Genomic DNA, 20253 nt, shown 5'->3' on the forward strand with positions numbered 1-20253 from the left:
TTCTTAATATAATGGATCAAAACTGCTAATAGGTTATTTCTAACAATAAAAATTAAAATGATCTTTTTCTCAACAATCAAACTAGTATAGATTTCTTTGGTAGTACTCTTTCATGAATAAGCTGAATAGTCTTATAAAGTACAAATATAAATCATATGAATAATTTATTTTAATGAGAGATACAAAGTTCATTCAAGTTAATGTGAGGAAAAAATATCATGCATTGACTCAATCAGCCAATGCATCAAATACTATCTTTAAAGCATTTTGAAATGTTGAGATAGCTGGGTGGCTCAGTTGGTTAAGCATCTGCCTTCAGTTTAGGCCATCCAGGGTCCTGGGATCAAGTCCCACATGGGGCTCCTCACTTAGTGGGAAGTCTGCTTCTCCCTCTTCCTGCTGTTTCCCCTGCTTAAGCAGCTCTCTTTCTCGCTGACAAATAAATAAATAAAATATTTAAAGAAAAAAAATCATTTTGAAATCTCTTGAAAGTATGAAAATAAACAGTATTGAACCAGAAACTTCAACCAGTGTAGCTGGCATGAACTAGATTGTAACATCAAGAATTCGTGTTACATTATATCCAGCAAAATAAAAACCCCTAAGAAGAAACATGAAGAGAAAATAACATGTCGGCTTTTAACTTGTTAAAGGTACATGGCAAAATGCATTTCAATAGGGACCACTGCTCTCGCCATCTCCCACCTCATTTGTCAAATCTGAACTCTGTTCTATGTCAGTTCCTTGATGTGTGGATTCTAGGAAGGAGAATCATCCAATTTCCAAGAGAGGGAAGAAGGAAAAGTGTCAAGGAAGAGGGATAATCAGGCTAGCCTAATGTAACATGAGAAATGTTTGGGACTCCTGGGTGGCTCAGCTAGTTAAGCAGTTGCCTTTGGCTTAGGTCATGATCCTGGTGTCCCAGGATAGAGCCCCACATCAGGCTCCCTGCTCAGTGGGGAGTCTGCTTCTCCCTCTACCCCTCTTCCATGCTCATGCTCTCTTTCTCCCTCTCTCAAATAAATATATAAAGTCTTAAAAGAAATAAAGTGAGAAAGGACTAAAAGATTATGTCAACTTACATTGGATGAAGGATGCAGTGGTGGCAAAGGTTATGACTATTTTTCTTTATGATGTCTACTGTCTACTATATGATTGTATAACATGCCATTATTTTGATTAAAATACTTGTTATTACTATGAAAAATCATACCAGTGAAATTATTTTTAAGATAAGATTTCTGTTACATGATATATTGAAAACTGAAAGGTATCTAAAATTATGAACAGTGGGAAATATATTTTATTTCTTATGTTTGTATTTCTCATCAAGAGTAATGTCATCTCATTGGTATAATCACTGTAATTAATGCACAGTTCAAACCAAACCTTCCAACTATATCTCAGTGTATGTTATTATACATTGCTTTCAATCTTCAAAAATTGGCCCAATTTTCATGTTTTGCCAATGTCATAAAAGTTTTCCTTACTTAATATTACTATTCAAAATTCATGTGTTATTCTCTAAAAAGGAAAGAAAAAATCTAAATTTTCCTCATTATAAATTGTGGTGTAGAGAAAACCAAAATTTGAGATTATGATCATTGTTGTACCACCTGTATTTTTGTGTTCTTATTGCTTTACTTCTCTGCTTTATTTTTTTTCTATATGTGTATAATTGTGAAACATGAGTAGTTGATACATGAACACACACGAAACTCTATGACCCACTCATTTTTACCTCTGAAGTTCCATAACTTTAGAAAGAATTTCTTTATAGGCTACCTTTTTCTCTACCTTTCAAATGATATCTTAAAATTTTCAAGACAAGAACTAGTTCCATAACATCCCCTCAAGGGGATTTGTAGTGTAATTCTTTTTTTTTTTAATTTTTTTCCAATTTATTTATTTTCAGAAAAACAGTATTCATTATTTTTTCACCACACCCAGTGCTCCATGCAAGCTGTGCCCTCTATAATACCCACCACCTGGTACCCCAACCTCCCACCCCTCCGCCACTTCAAACCCTTCAGATTGTTTTTCAGAGTCCATAGTCTTCATAGTTATTTCACGTCCCTGAGATACTAATCTGATCTATTCTGTGGCAATATTTAATTGTGCAATGCTTGTTTTTCTTTCTTTTCTTTTCTCTGCCTTTTTTTGGGGAGGGGTACTGTTAATGGTTTTTGTTTGTTTAAAATATATTTTAAAATTCTTTATTCACTATTTTGAATATATACCATGGTCATCATTAGTTCACTGGGAAGCAAAACCAGAATGTATTAAGGGAATTAAATTAACATGCTCAATTTTAATGGGTTTCCAAATATTTGCTTGTTATAGCATACAAGGCTTATGGGGGAAAAGTGTTCCTACTGATGGTTTATTATTCAGGAGAATGTAAGGGAAAGCCTGTTTTTATTAGCACCTTTTCCCAAACACTAGCCTCAAGATATTAGAATAAAGTAGCGATGCGTGAGTTTAAATGTTGAAAACTATGCTGGATTGCTGGTAAAGAAATATGTTTAACAAAATATTTCCCCTTTGAATTAGTATTATTTTTCCCTCAGGAAACCAGCTGGAGAGTAAAACAATACTCTTCTACTTTGTTAACAAATTACAGAATTCATTTATGTCCTATGGGCAAAGGTAGACACAGTGTTCACAACTCAAAAATCTTATTCAAGAAATGCCCATCAAAGCACTCTAATGATGTCTTGTTTATCTTGACGGTTTATTGTTTTCCTCCAACACATCTGAAATATTTTACCATTTGGCTCATTTGGGCACTTTCTAAGCATATTTCCAGTCTCAGAGAGGTGTATTTGCCTTGCCTTCTGCAGAGCTGGCTGGTAAAGGCAGTGTTCTGGCCTCTGGCCATTGCTGCTCTCTGGCATAGACCCTGCATCTCTGATTAGACTGTGAGCATTGAGCTCAGCAAACCCAACAGCAAATTCAATGGCAAAGGTATCCTTCAGGTGAATGCTATTCTATCATAAGAAAATACACACTTTCTACTTTACTTTTTTAAAGATCTGGTTTGAAGGAAAATACATGCTATGTACTTCAAAACACACAACCTTGGCTACAATGCAAAGGATATACATGAAAAGATAAACCTTCAAACTGAAGGTTCATAGAAATACATAATGAGTGAAAAATTATAAGGAAATAATTTTGATTTATAAAGAGATAGATATCTGTAGAAACGTTGCCTGCAGTTTATGAGCTTAGTAAGCTTGAAAAGTAAGACATGTAATTAAAATAAATTCTGTGCTTATCTCACAATATCTCAGTCCTTCTATTTTTCTGGCTATTGGAACGCCGATAAGCTATGATGACCAAAATCCTTTGCAAATCTAAGAACATTTCTAGGTATTAGAAATATTTTTTTACAAATTAGTTTTGGATATAATGTAATAGAAAAAATACTTTTTATTTTTATTCTAAATTACTGTAAATAAATTGAATCTAGAACCTTAATACAAAGTGATAAAATAGGATAATTGGTAACATTTGAAATAATAACTAGTTCAGAAGATTTCAAAACAGAAGTCGTCATTACATTCTGTCATAAAACATCCTTTCAGACTACTGTCACAAATGAAATGGACTGTAAGTCCAATATACAACTACATTTCTTTCATTACTATATAATACAAATATGAATTGGAAAACATAACTATGCTTTGATATGTTAAAGTTATAATGCCATTTTTCTTCAACAAAAATTAAATAGTAAATTAGATGACTAGTGCATTTCCTATACATAAAACTAAAAGTTCAATACTACCTAACTTTTCCAAAGAATACATAAAATGTTACAGATAATTTTATAATTTTGAAGGCTAGTCATTGAAGGATATTTTATTACTGTAAGTATCTAAAATGGTTTTTCTCTCATCAAACAAAGATTGAGTAGAAATCTGGATTTATCATCTGAATGACTCATAACTATCTGAAATTAGAATTTCATCCAAGCTCTAAATCTAAAAAAATAATCTTGGGATAAATTAATAGCTGCATTTATTTTAGTAATGAGGGAAAGTATAGAAATACAAGGTAACATTTCACAGTTACAATATTTCAAATGGAAACCCATTTTATTGTATTGTATGTTGCTCAGTTATGGAATTCTTGTTCAGCTACTATTCTATGTGACTTCAGATAACATCTGTTTTGGTATTCTCACCAAATATAATTCAAGATGAATTGGCTAAAACACCCAACTGTCAGTGTTACCAAAGAAATAGACCTTCACTGGTAAAAAAAAAAAAAGTTATTAAAGACATTGTTTAGTTTTAAGACTGATAGAAGGAAAAAAGTCAATAGAGACCATTAAGGAGTTTGATCTGTAACTTATCCATACTTGATTTTCAAAATAAATTAAAATTTTAATTTTAACTTTTGGATCAAAGTTCTAAGTTTATGTCTTATGAAGATTTTTAGTTTCACAGCCATAGAATATAATTTATAATTAAAAGAGAAGCAGTCTTTTGATGCAGTTCATAGGACTAGATATGCATCTGATTAAAAAAAAAAAGAATTATTGGTAAAAAGGAATCCATAGGCGCAATGAGGAGGAAATTCTGTTTGCACGTTATCAGTGATGAGAAATTAGATTTTTGAGAGCCATGTGTTTAGACAGTCTGCCTCTCTCTTTTCCTGTTTCTATGTCATAATACAATTTATATTATGCCATCTGGAAGGGGTACAGGCAACAACCAAAACAAAATCCAGTTCATAAAATTATAGCTATATATCCAGCTGGAAAAAAAATATTAATGCTACTTTAGGCTTAAGATTTGTCTGACTCTGCTCTTTTGATTCATTGATGTAACTCTTTGTATTTTAGGATGCCCACTTTTTGACAATCTTGTTTTTGATGTGTCTAATCTCTCAGATAATCTTTTTACACAGTAACATATGTTTTGGAATCTATCCAAGAGAGATATTACTGCCTTCTGAGAAAAGAATTAACTTGTTCTTTCCCAAAGAATTCCTCTTCAAGTACGTCCAAAAAAAAAAAAAGCTTCTAAAAAATGAATCATCTCAAAGATAACAACCATAAAATCTGGATGAACTTTTTAGAAATCTGGAAGTTAGAGAAACCTGTATTTGCTTTTTTTTGTTGTTTGTTTGCTTATTTTTGAAGATGTAAAACTTGGAAGATGGTTATATTGGGGGTTATTTCTCTCTTTTATAGCATGAGTTTGAAGGCAGGCAACTGTCCCAGTGTGGCATAGGAAAGTTAAAACTCAAGCAGAAACCTACATTCTTTCTGTCTTAAAGAACCAAAAGTTTGAATTAGGACAATCATACTCCTAGAAGGTGACAAGGGGAATCCTGGAGGGGAGAAGGAAGGAAACCCTAAAATCTCTATGTAAACTCTGGCTAATCACTGAACCATTAAGTATAGGGAAGACTTAAGGCAGCTTGCAGTGAAGGGTAAAGTAGGAAAAAGTACTGAGGTGCTGCAAAAAAAATTTTGCAATTTGACCCTACAGAAGGTAATTTTTAATTTATAATAGTATAACAGAATGTGGAGCCTCAGCAACACAACTCTAACAATTTTCAGAATATAATTCAAAATTATTTAAATATGAAGAACCAATAAAATGTGATTCATTCTTCTGAAAGGAAAACAAAAATTAAACAGATAAATCTACACTTGATCTTAGCCAAAAGGCCGAGAAGCGATTAAACAGATAAATCTGAAGATGTTCCTAAAATTATGTTGTCCGACAAGGATTTTTAAAAAACTCTTATAATGACAATGAATGAGGCAAAGGAAAATACACCTGAGACCAAAGGAAAAAATAGGAAATCTCAGCGAGAAATAGGGAATAGAAATAGAAAATGCTAAATAAAAATATTAAATAGAAAATGGAAACTACAGAAATTAGAAAAAAATATTTGAAATTAAAAAAAAATAGACTGGATAGGATCAAGAATAGAATGGAACTGACAGAAGAAAGAGAAAAAGGACTTTAAAATTGATCAATGGAAATTATTTAAGCTGAAGGCCAGAGAGAAAAATATATTAATAGAAAAAAATCAGAGCCTCAGAAAACATTAAGTAATATCAGATGGTCTAACATGGATACAATTGGAGTCCCAGAAGTAGAGGAGAGAATGTTGTAGTAAAAATATTTGGAAACAACAGCCAAATATTTTATAATTTGGTGAAATTTCTTAATTTAAATATGTAAGATATGCAGCAAATTCAAAACAGACCAAATGCAATAAATAAACTCTCTCTAGGCACATCATATCCAAACTGCAGAAATCCAAGGACATAAGGAAAATATTAAAAGAATCTAGAAAAATATGGCACATTATGATTCAAATGATTGTGGTCTTCTCATCAGAAATTATGAAGGCAGAAGGCAGTGGAATAACATGATGAAAGCCATGGGGGAAAAATAAAGCCACAACTCCAACCCAGAGTTTCATATGTAGTGGCAATATCCTTCAAGAAAGAAGGCAGAATAGAGGTATTCTCAGATAAAAAATTAACTAAGAAACTGTCATGTGAAGACAGGTACTGCAAGAAAAGTTAAAGACTCTTTAGGATAAAAGTTTATGGTAGCAGAGGGAAATGTAGGCAGTCAAGAGGTAATACATACCCTAAAAAGTGATAAATATAAGGATATATTATTTTTTTCATTATGTTTGAATATGTGGCTGTTTCAAGCAAAAATTATGATACTTTCTTGCAGACTTTACAATGTATATTGATATAAGACATATACAGTTTCTAGCATAAGGGAAATCAAGGGAGGTTAATGGGCCAAAATGATCATAAAGTTTCTACACTTTACATGAACATGTATAATATCAACTCTAATTAGAACGTAAAATGTTCTAAAGATACAAACGTAGTGATCCGAAGGGGCACATGCACCCGAATGTTTATAGCAGCAATGTCTACAATAGCCAAACTATGGAAAGAACCTAGATGTCTATCAACAGATGAATGGATAAAGATGAATGTTATATTGTTTTGGTATATATACACAATGGAATACTATGCAGCTATCAAAAGAAATGAAATCTTGCCTTTTGCAACGACGTGGATGGAACTAGAGGGTATCATGCTTAGCGAAATAAGTCAATTGGAGAAAGACAATTATCATATGATCTCCCTGATATGAGGAAGTGGAGATGCAACATGGGGGGTTAAGGGGGTAGGAGAAGAATAAATGAAACAAGATGGGATTGGGAGGAAGACAAACCATAAGTGACTCTTAATCTCACAAAACAAACTGAAGGTTGCTGGGCGGAGGGGGTTTGGGGGGGGTGGGGCTATGGACATTGGGGAGGGTATGTGCTATGGTGAGTGCTGTGAAGTGTGTAAACCTGGCGATTCACAGAACTGTACCCCTGGGGATAAAAATATATTATATGTTTATAAAAAATTTAAAAAATTAAATTAAAAACAAAAGAATGTAAAATTTTAAGGATGCATAATATACCTTTAGAAAAACCACTACAACATTGGGCTTTCTGCTCCGCAGGGAGCCTGCTTCCTCCTCTCTCTCTCTGCCTGTGTGCCTACTTGTGATCTCTCTGTCAAATAAATAAAATATTAAAAAAAAAAAGAAAAACCACTACAAAATACAAAATAATATGTATAAAGCCAATATATAGAAACTACCCAAATAATCGGAATAACTTATGAAAGAAAAAGGAAAAAAGAGCAACACGAAAATGAGAGAGATGAAAAGGAATCAAGTAGTGAAATTTCAGAACAAAATCCAACTATATTAGCATTACATTAAATATTAATTGAAAAACACTCCATATCTATGGCACATAACATCTGAAAAGATTAAAAAATAAACATAAACAAACACAAACACAAACAAATTTGGATATGGTATCCAAAAGGGACTCATTTTCAATATAAAAACATAGGTAAATTGAAAGTAAAGAGATGGAAAAATATATATAATTCTGATAAATATTCCTCAAGAAAAAAGGAACTACTGGAGATAAAGAGGTTTATTTTGTGATGATAAATACTTTCATTAATAAAAGAAAATACAAAAATCACAAGATCATATCGATAGGTGCAAAAAAATTGTTTGATAAAATTCAACATCTATTCACAATGAAACTGTTCAGTAAAGTAGAAATAAAAAGAAACATTCTTAATAAGGTAGAATACATCTATAAAAACTTACAACTAATATCATATTTCATAGTAAAATATTTAATGTTTTCCATATAAGATCAGAAAGAAGGCATAGATGCCCACTTCCACCACTTTAAGATTGTAGTAGAGGGTGTAACAATTGAAATAAAGCATGAAAAAGAAATAAAAGAAAATAGACTAGGAAAATAGAAATAAAGTTGTATCTATTTGCTGATGGCACAATTGTTTCTATAGAAAATCCTAAGAAATATACAAAAGAATAAATAGAATAAAACAAATTGAGAAGGTTGGAGTATGCTAGATTAAGATATATAAATCAGTTGGATTTTATATACTAGCCATTAATAACTGAAACGTGATTTTTTAAATTCATATTATCAAAATACCACATTGAGTTGTTACCTAAATATATTTTAAATATATATATTTTAAATATATTTTAATAAAATATGTGTAAGAACTCTACATTGACTGCTATAAAACTGGATAATTAATTAAATAAATAATTAAATAAAACTTAAGTAAGTATAGATATATAGGAAGATACAATATTGTTAACTATTGTAAAGTTTTTAATATATATAATATGTGTCTGTGTGTGTGTAAATCATGACAGTACCAATCAAATCCTAAAGGAAATGACAAGCTAATTTGAAAATTAATATGGAAATACAAATGATCTAGAATAGCCAAAACAATTTTTTCAAAGAACAAATTTGGAAGAGCTATACTACATGATTTAAAGATCCACTACAAAGTTCTAGTAATCAAAACAATGTTATATAGTTGAAGGAATAGACATAGGTCAATTAAAATGGGGAGTACAGAAATTGACCAAACTGCATATGATCACCCAGTTTTTGATGACGTTTTCAAGATCATTTGTTGAGAAGAAAAGACTTCCTTAACAAATAGTGCTGGAACAATTAGATATATCTATGGAATAAAAAGAAACATCAATATTTACCCCAAAGTTAACTTGATATGGAACATAGCCCTATACACAAAAATAAAAACCATAACAGTACTAAACAAAAGAGTAGATTATTTGTGTGAACTGGAGGTAGGCAAGGATTTAGATAGACACTAAGAAACAGAAACAAAAATAATCTTTTGGCTTTCAACAAAATTCCTTTTTTGTTCCCCAAAACATACTATTTAAAAAATGAAAAGGCAAGCTGCAGATGGGGAGAAAATACACCACGTGTGTGTCTGAGAAAGGATTTATATGAAGAACATATAAGAACTTTAAAACCCAGTAACAGAAGACAAATAAAAACTATACACCTTTAAAATCTAATCTAATTAAAAACTATTTAAAATAATTGAACACACACATCACACAAAATATATATACATGGCAAATAAACATGTGAAAATATATCAACTACATTATTTAATTACAATTAAACAAATTACAATTATATTTTAAAGAAATTATAATTAAAGCAAAAAAGTTACCACAGCATGTCAATTTGAAGAGTTAACAGTAAAGGCTGGAAATTTCATGTGTTTTATGAGAATATGGAGCCATTTTAACTCTCATGCACTGCTACTGGGGATATAAAGTTGTACGATTACATTGGAAAATAGGCAGTTTCTTTAAAAAAAAACAACACACAAAAAAACACATTATATACCTACCAAATAACTCAGCTATTTTACTCCAGTTACTTACTTGAGAGAATTGATAATATATAGCCACACAAAGGACTTACATGGAAATATTCATAGCAGTTTTATGCAAAATAACTAAAACTTCAAATAACGCCACAGTCCATCATTGGATGTATGGATAAGTAAAATGTGATTTATCTTTATAATTGAATAGTGTTCAACAATAAAAGTGAATGAGCTGCTGACATATACAATAGTGTGTATGAATCTGTAAGTCATTGTGCTGAGATAAGCCTGTTACAAAAGTATTCATGCAATTTGATTCTACTTATAAATACCTATTAAAATGTGAACTGACCTATGGTAACCAAAATCATCTGATTCCCTGGGGCAGGGTGCAGAGGGAGGGATGGACTCTAAAGGGGCTCACAGAATCTTTCCCGAGTGGTGCAAATATGTATCCTGATTTAAACAGTGGTTTTGCAATGTATATTTCTATCACAATTAGCTGAATTATATATGTTAGGTGGGTACAGTTTCTTATATGAAAATATACCTGAATAAGGCTGATAAAATTGTGAAAATTCCATATCAAGTTTGTTGGTAAACAAAACATAAAGCAGTCCTGTCAACAAAACTAATTTATGCCATATTTTAACTTTTTAGAGAAGTGTCTACTAAGAACTATCAGAATAATCTTCTTACAGAAAAATCATTTTTTCTTGTATATAACTGATAGATACATCTATATCTATAGATCGATAGATATATCTATGTAGATATAGATACAGATATATCTATAGAACGATAGATCTATATAGGTATAGATATATCGATCTCAGTAATACATTACTTTGTAATGTCCAAAATCAGTTAACATTACATTTTTGGCTTTTTCCTCTTTTTGTGGCATGCTAACTTTACTAACTCTAAAATCAATTAAGAAAATATAAGACTAATTCTCCAGAGAAGTCAGAAAATTAAGGGTAAAACAGTTAATCCGAAAGTAGTATAATTTATAATGTGTCTCTTTCATTGCACTAAAAGGTGTTTTTTTAAATTATTTTTTATTTTTTTAGTTTTTTTTAACATATAATGTATTATTTGCCCAGGGGTATAGGTCTATGAATCATCAGGCTTATACATTTCATAGCATTCACCATAGCACATACCCTCCCCAATGTCCATAAACCAATTGCCCTATCGTTACCCTGCACTCCCCAGGAAGCCTCAGTTTTTGTGAGATTAAGAGTCTCTTATGGTTTGTCTCCCTCCCGATCCCAACTTGTTTCATTTTTTCCTTCCCTACCCCCCACAACCCCCCACCCTGCCTTTCAAATTTCTCATATCAGAGAGATCATATGATAATTGTCTTCCTCTGATTGACTTATTTCACTCAGCATAATACCCTCTAGTTCCATCCATGTCATTGCAAATGGCAAGACTTCATTTCTTTTGATGGCTGCATAGTATTCCTGTGTGTGTGTGTGTGTGTGTGTGTGTGTACATATACACACACATATATATGTACACACACTTTTTCTCTATCCATTCATCTGTTGATGGACAGCTAAGTTCTTTCCATAGTTTGGTGATTGTGGACATTGCTGCTATAAACATTTGGGTGTACGTGATCAGATCACTACATTTGTATCTTTAGGGTAAATACCTAGTAATGCGATTGCTGGGTCACAGGGTAGCTCTATTTTCAACTTTTTGAGGAACCTCCATGCTGTTTTCCAGAGTGGCTGCACCAGCTTGCATTCCCATAAAAGGTGTTTTAAATTTCTGCAAATATATCTACCTTTGGGTACATAATGCTAATGGATGTAATTTTATGTTTAATGATTTTCAGGTATTTATGTTTATGTTCTTATATTGTATCTTAACTTCAATACATATTAAAATCTGAAAAAAAATTTCATCATCCTTAACTGAAACATAGAAATATTAATGTTATCAATCACAGAAAAAAAAGGTGAATGATGCAAATCCAGCCTTAATCTTTTGTCTCCTTATCCAAGAAACCATTTCTTAGGCTGTACCTTAAAAGTAAAATCATGCTAGTGCCATATTCCCATTTCAAACCATGAGTTTTCATTTTCTATTGAAAGTTAGAAGCATGTTTCCTTTACTTTGATACAGTAAGTCTTTTAACTTCTTAGTATAAAGAGGTTTTATAAAGTTGAATTTAAAAAGAAAAATATATATGTAAATACACTGTTGGGTTAGTTGAAAGAGCCATGTACCCATAGTCTGCTGACCTGGGTTCAAACCCTGGTTCTATTATTGCATTTCTGTGGAATGAAAACAATCCCTTTCTCATAGTGTGGCTCTCAGGAACATAGAACCTAGAAGATTTTATAGTCTGCATGTTGAAGTCTACTTGATTTTTTGAGCCAATGTACGTAGAGTTAAAACTTGTTTTCTGGGGCACCTGGGTGGCTCAGTGGGTTAAGCTGCTGCCTTCGGCTCAGGTCATGATCTCGGGGTCCTGGGATCGAGTCCCGCATCGGGCTCTCTGCTTGGCGGGGAGCCTGCTTCCCTCTCTCTCTCTCTCTCTGCCTGCCTCTCCATCTACTTGTGATTTCTCTCTGTCAAATAAATAAATAAAATCTTTAAAAAAAAAAAACTTGTTTTCTCAGTGCAGTATTAGTACAATTTAGGGCAAGGTGCCTTGTCTCTCTATTGGTTTTATTCACTAATAAAATAGGACTAATAGTATCTACTCATGGTGTTGATGTGAGATTTAGAGATGCATAATTAGATACATAAGCATAATGGTGAGAACATAAGATTTATCAATTTTTATAGCTTTTATAAGTGGTGTCAGTTAAAATAGTGATAATTGGGAGACTCTCATTCACTTTTCCCAAATCAAATTTAAATGGCCATGAAAACAGGCAGAAAAGACAATTATAGATAGCACAACAAATTAATAAAGAGCCATGTTACAAATGAGGCAGATACTGCTCCAAAGAGAATTGTCCCATCTACCACTTCTACCATGGTCTGTGAATACTGTTTGTAACTGCCCGTCGTTTTCGCTCTTTCTCCCATGAATTAACATTTCTACAAACAAATCTATTTGTATTTTTTCACTATAACTCCAACCCCACTATCAATATACAAAAGCTCAGGGAACAGAGGGAAAGAGCCACAGTACATGGAACATTTGCTGAAAGACAGCTTGAATGGATTTCACTTAAAGTATTTACTCCACATTTTTGCTGGTCAGTTTCTTAGGTCTAAAGCTTTGGGAAGGAGCATGGATCTGCAGTGTGGCTCTCAGTACCACTGATTATCAAAACCTCTACTCCAATTTCTGCAACCTACAGTAAGTTGAGCTAGTACAATTTAGCAGGATTTCGGTAGAATTTTCTCCTGACCTCACTGCTTACTATTCCTTTAAAGAAAATGAGGCAGCCTTGGAAATTCTGAGGAAATGTGTGTATTTTTCCTTCTTTAATAGGTAGGTATAATGTTTTATTTATTGAGCTAGATTCTGGTTACCTGGGTAGGCTTTGTTTGTTAAAATTCATTGAACTTTACATTTATGAAATATGAAGAATTCTGTCTGTATGTACCTCAATAAATATAATTATTATTAATAAGTAAGATAAGTAATAAAATAATATTTCTCTACATTTCATGATGTAGAAATTATATGAACTTCTCTGAGTAAGAAAGAGGGAAATAAATTGTGAAAAATAAGAATGATTACCCCTCCCCCAAATTATTTGAGTTTGTATCATATAGAAAATTTATTCTTACATAAAGGAGTTTGGAATATGGTCTATAGACTGTACTCCAGCTTGAGGATTCTTGGATTCTTGATTCACAGTAGCAATTAGAAAACCCTGCTAAGATTTATCACAAATATACCTGTTGAACTTCATTTAATATAGCCTTACAAAATGTATGTATTCTCTGGAACCCTGATTCTTCTCCATATTAATATGTGATACAGAAGAGTAAAAAATTCTGTGGTCAAATGAGTTTGAATATTAATCAATTAAATAAAATTTAATAGTTTTCTTTACTATAGTATTTCCTAAACCGAAATTTACTATTTTTTCTAGATTTTACTTCAGTATCTGAATGAATACAATATTAACTCTTTCAGAGTCATGTTATTTTCTCTGCCCACCATCTGAAATGAACTGGAAAAATCATATTACAAAGTGAAGTTCAGCTACTAAGGAAGCTATACCTTTGGGACTGATCATTTCCCACACTTCCAGAGTTTCACTGCCGACATTTGTAGCCCCTTTGAATAATGCAGCAGAATTTTTTAGGATGAAGGTTTCTTGGGAGACATTATTTTTATAGCATATCACCTTTTGCATGAGACAGCTCTAAAAATGGCATTTTCAGCATCTCTAGCATTCACCTATTCTCAAAGGAGAATCATACATCTAGTAGTTTCTGCTTTCTACAAATCCATACCACAGCAATAGGGTCAGAATAGAACACAGCAAAAATAAAAAAGATTTTTTTGCTTGGTGAACTCAGTCATTACACAAAGAGCTGTGATGAAATAATCTGAAGTTAAGGACTGGTATCTGAAAAACTACAGAGATTTTCCTAAAAGTAGCCTACCAATGCAGATACCTGAAAATGACCAGTTTATGGGAACTAGCATAGCATACATAAGTATGTAACAGAGAGAAGGAAAAAGATTGCTTAAAACTAGAATGAGATCAGAGACACTTAAGATTGTCATTCCATATTAGGGGTGTACTTTTATGTGTTGATATGTCATTAAATATAATAATACTAGCTTCAATATTGCAGCATTACTATGATTTTAGTAATGTTATATTTGGGGGGAGTAGCAACAATAGAAACAAGCTAAGTGATATGCTACAACTTTTAGAGTATCTTGTTTTATAGTTTTGAATTTGAAACTTTAAATGTTTTACATGAATTATAAAATAAAATTTTAAAAAATATCCCCATGTCAGATTTTTAAAAATATCCCCATGTCAGATTTTAAAAAATCTCCTCCATCTCAGAGGAGAAGGGAGTTGAGGGAAATTTCAAGTCCAGAGACTATGGACTCTGAAAAACAACCTGAGGGTTTTGAAGCGGTGGAAGGTTGGGGGAGCCAGGTGGTGGATATTAAGGAAGGCAAGTATTGCATGGAGCACTGGATGTGGTGCAAAAATAATGAATACTGTTACGCTGAAAAGAAATTAAAAAAAAAATCCCCACGTCCCCACATCGGTTTGGATACATAACCACTCAGATAATAATTATTTAACATGATTTAAAGACATGGTATTTTAACTAACAATTACTGGGCTATGCTTTAAGGATTAAAAATATCATCAAAAACATTTGAAACTGAATTAAATAGCCATTGACAGTAAAAATATTGGTATTAAGTGAATATATATTAAACAACATAGGTAATATACAAAGCAAGGATATAATCAGTATTTTTAGAATAAAAGAAAATCACATATAAAATAAAGAAATCGAGTAAAATTCAAGTAATATTTCTTTTCATTTACAAATGCCAGCATACACTTATTACTAATCTTCTTTTTTTTTAAAAAAAAAAGTGCTTTTTCCAAGCTCTGGTCATTGAGAGGGCATAAAGGCAATGACAACACAGAAGCAACCACAGTCTACAGCTGTTTTACACATTGCTACTCACTAAAAGAAACAAGGAGGGGCGCCTGGGTGGCTCAGTGGGTTAAGCCTCTGTCTTCAGCTCAGGTCATGATGCCAGGGTCCTGGGATCGAGCCCCGCATGGTCTCTCTGCTCAGCAGTGAGCCTGCTTCCTCCTCTCTCTGCCTGCCTCTCTGCCTACTTGTGATCTCTCTCTCTGTCAAATAAATAAATAAAATCTTTAAAAAAAAAAAAAAAAGAAAAAAAGAAACAAGGATACTTTGAAAAATTACTAGGTTTTCAGATCTGGGAGAAGGAAAAACACATTTTTATTATTAATTAATTTATTTATAATTATTTCTAAGAAATTATAATTTATTATAATTATAATTTATTATATATGTTATATATAAACATATACATATATGATATAAGAAATAAATATGCATATATATATTTCTTACAAGATAAACATGATGTAGATTGTCCAAGAAAGTAAGGAATCTATCCAAGACCAGTGAGATCACCTTAAAAGGATTCAGTAGCCAACTTGAAATGGCTCTTCATGGTTAAAGATAAAACATTTTGGGGCATCAAAAAAATAACGATTGCAATGAAGTAACACATAAAATACATAGGAATCAACGAATTTTTAAAAATACTCACAGATCACCTTTGGCTAGGTTTCTCTGGAATATTCTCAATAACCATTGCATTAGATTAATTCTTTTTTTTTTTTAAGATTTTATGTATTTATTCGACAGAGATCACAAGTAGGCAGAAAGGCAGGCAGAGGGAGAGGAGGAAGCAGGCTCCCTGTTGAGCAGAGAGCCCGATTTGGGGCTCGATCTCAGGACCCTGGGATCATGACCTGAGCCGAAGGCAGAGGCCTCAACCCACTGAGCCACCCAGGCGCCCCTAGATTAATTCTTAATATCACCTCATTGCACTCACAAATGTTTCAATTTTGGAGGCCAAATCATATAGTTACTCTACTTTTGTAGGGTACTGATGTAATAACTCATTATTCTGCAAATTGACAAATAAAAAAAGAAATTATACTACTTTATAATATAAACTGTTTAAGGGTAGCCAAATATTTGCTAAGGTTAATTTCCTTTACAGAAATCGAACTAATAAAGAAACAAAAAGAACTATAAAATGATCATTTTACAGGGCCAGGTTAAGTAATGGATCTAGATAATAATTGTTACCAGATGCTATAAAAATCACAAGAAATGTTGCTAGTGAACTTAATAATGGATGAATTGGGTAACAACAACTGAAAACACTGAAATATCTTAGAAAAACCAGGCCATATGTGCCCCTGAAGTAATAGTAAATGTAGATACAAACCACCTACAAGTTATTCTTGCCAAAATTTGAGTCTGTATCTGCAAACTTCTGGATTTAATCCCAGGAAATATAAAGGAAAGGAAAAAAAAGTGTTGAATATTATCAAGAGAGAGCAATAAATCAAATAAAGATTATGGAACATGTTTAACTCAAAGTGATTAGCCCAATTTCCTAAATAAATAAATGGCTTGGAAAAAAATGTATGTGTATATGGGAACTGTTTTATTGTTACAGAGCAAAAGATGTTTAAGAGACATACCTAGAATATCTCCAAATATTTGAAACCTAAGTAAAAGTTTTGAAATCATTTGTGGGTCAAAAAGATATCAAAAGGGAATGTGAGAGGTAACATCAATAAATATCTGTAGAATATTTAGAAAATAGTAAGATATTATGAAAAATTTATGGCAATAAATTCAACAACTTGAATGAAATGGACAGAGTCCCTGCAAACCAGGAACTACGAAATTTCCTGAAAAGCTCAGTCAAGAAAAAATAAGTACCTTGAATAGTCCATGCAACTTTTAGGGAAACTATATTTGTATTTTCAAATGTGACTACAAAGACAACATCCAGCCTAGATACTTCCTTGGTGAATGCTCTTAAACATTTACAGACAAAATTATACTAATTATATACAAAATCTTCCTGAAAATAGAAGAGACAAGATTTACTCTAATACCCAAACCAAACACAGATTGGTTTTCTCTATGGGACAAAAGCCTTAATTTGGGGGTAATTTTTGCCAGTATGTCAGTGAAGAAAATCCACGCACAAGGGAAAAGAAAACTATAGGCTGGGGAAGGGACAGCCGGAATCCAGACGAGGGGGAGAAGGAGCACTAAGGCATCTCTGAGTGTCTGACTCCACATACCTGATTGATGTTCTCTTCCTAAATGACCAATTAGGCTAGTAAGGATAGAGCTGTTTATCAATTACAGTACTTTTTAATGAAAAGATACCTTTTAATGAAAAGATAGAAACCTATCCTTAGAATTTTGTTGGCGGAAGGTGTTTTCCACATCTATGCGTATCTATTTAACGATGGTTAATAGTAAAATGGTAACTTAATATTGGGGGAATTTGCATGTTTTCTAAAAACAAAGTATCTTTTTGCTAGTTATATTTAATTTTAATGTCTTTTTAGATTAGCAATAGTTTCTTAATTTTTTTAACTTGATTTAATTTAATTTTAATTTTAATGTCTCTTTAAAAAACAAAATCAAGGGGCACCTGGGTGGTTCAGTTGGCTAGGCATCTGCTTCAGGTCATGATCCCGGATGCTGGGATGGAGCCCTGCATGTGGATTCCTGCTCCAAGGGGAGCCTACTTCTCCCACTCCCTTTGCCCCTTCCCTGACTTGTGCTCTCTCTCCTTCTCTCTCTCTCAAGTATATAAACAAAATTAAAAAACAAAAAACAAAATCAATGGGCTTCTTAGTACAATTCAAAGCACTTAAGTATTCTCTACTTTATCCATCTCTGGGAGTTTACCTGACATGGGTGTTGATCCGTTCAGGCTTCAGCTCACTTGGCATATTACATTAATTTGGGGAATCAGTTTAGATAATAGGAAATGCATCAAAATAGAAAAAATATATATATAATTTCAGGTAGCTTTGAAATTCTTATCTCCTCACTTTATGCTGATTCTGAAATGACCTTCTGTCTCCTTTCCATCCATTTTAATCTTACTATTCCTCTATGCCTGTCCAATGTCAGTTTCTCTGTGAAACATTATTGCGCTCTACAAAACTTATATTGGCCTAATTGGTTGTTCCATGCATTCGGCACACATATAGCCATCCATGTGTTTATTCTATTTTTCTCTTATAATTTTAAAAATGTATGTGGTATATTATATTTTACAATATCCTTCTATTTAATTTAATTCTCCTTTCTCCTTATTTTCTATGCTTTTGGTTCATTTCTAAAAGGTATTATGCCTTGTATTAAATTTTATAGCCATAATTTCTAGTAAATCTTTTTTTAAAATATTTTATTCATTCATTCAGTTATTTATTTATTTGTCAGAGAGCGAGAGAGACAGAAAGAGCACAAGCAGGGGGAATGGTAGACAGAGGGAGAAGCAGGCTCCCTACTGAGCAAGGAACCTAGATCCCAGGACCTTGGATCATGATCAGAGCCAAAGGCAGATGCTTAATTGACTGAGCCACCCAGACATCCCTCTAGCATATCCCATTCATGTTAGGAAGCAAATGGTTTTGATAAGCAAATTAAGGTAGTATGATAGTTTTTTTTTCTAAGACTAAGATCTAGAGTAAAGGCAATAGATATTTAAAGTTTTCTGTCATAACTAATTTGAGATGATGTAAGACCACAGAATGAAAATGTTACTTGAGACACTTTTAGAGAATGAGACAAGATAAGGAAATAAGAGAATTGAATGTATCAGATGTTCTCTTTGTAACAGGAATTATATTGAAAAATTTTTATATTGACTCCATGTGTGTGTATGTATGTGTGTCTACCTCATAAGAGCCTGATATGTGGTCAGTATTCCTTTTTACTGATAAGAACAGATACTACAATACACTTGATCTTAGCCAAAGGCTGAGAAGCAATAGTATTCCTTTTTTTTTTTTTAAAGATTTTATTTATTTGACAGACAGAGATCACAAGTAGGCAGAGAGGCAGACAGAGAGAGAGGGAGGGGGAAGCAGGCTCCCTGCTGAGCAGAGAGCCCAACGTGGGGCTCCATCCCAGAACCCTGGGATCATGACCTGAGCCGAAGTGGAGGCTTTAACCCACTGAGCCACCCAGGTGCCCCGATAGTATTCCTTTTTATACCCCATAGAATTGTAGACAGTGAGTCTCAAAATCTTTAAAGTGGAAGAGCTGAAATTTTAGCTAAGGTTGTTTTAATTAAGTCATGCGTTCTTTTTTACTCTACCATACCTCCAACATTTTGTCCAGGAAGTACTCAAGAAAGCATTCTAAAGAAAGCATTTTCCTATGTCAAAAAATGGAAAATGGAGCACATCACTGCAAAAAGTTTTGCATAAAAAATGCTCATCTTCTGGCAGGTAAATGCTTGATTAACTCGCAGAGAAGAGTTCTTTAAACTTAAAATCATCTACACATTAAAATTTGGAAATTTGTGAGGGAAAAATATGGCTTTGGCAAACGAAATCCTAAGCTTATAACCAAATTTAGGAACTATTAATATTGAAATGTATTTTGTCTCTTTTTTTTTTTTTTTTTTTAAAGATTTCATTTATTGGGGGCCTGGGTGGCTCAGTGGGTTAAGCCGCTGCCTTCGGCTCAGGTCATGATCTCAGGATCTTGGGATCAAGTCCCGCATCGGGCTCTCTGCTCAACAGGGAGCCTGCTTCCTCCTCTCTCTCTCTCTGCCTTGTGATCTCTCTCTGTCAAATAAATAAATAAAATCTTTAAAAAAAAAAGATTTCATTTATTTATTTGGCCAGGGAAAGAGAGAACGATTAAGGGAGAGCACAAGAGCAGGGGGAGGAAGAAGT

At 32.8% G+C, this 20253-nt stretch overlaps 2 pseudogenes; both read right to left on the reverse strand.

Annotated features, from left to right (window-relative positions):
- Positions 1-5577: 5577 nt before the first annotated feature.
- On the reverse strand, positions 5578-5701 carry LOC122905596 (annotated as a pseudogene).
- Positions 5702-19185: 13484 nt separating this feature from the next.
- Positions 19186-19339, reverse strand: LOC122905600 (annotated as a pseudogene).
- Between the last annotated feature and the right edge of the window lie 914 nt (positions 19340-20253).

Source organism: Neovison vison, chromosome 4 (assembly GCF_020171115.1).
Source record: "Neovison vison isolate M4711 chromosome 4, ASM_NN_V1, whole genome shotgun sequence".
Taxonomy (NCBI): Eukaryota; Metazoa; Chordata; class Mammalia; order Carnivora; family Mustelidae; genus Neogale; species Neogale vison.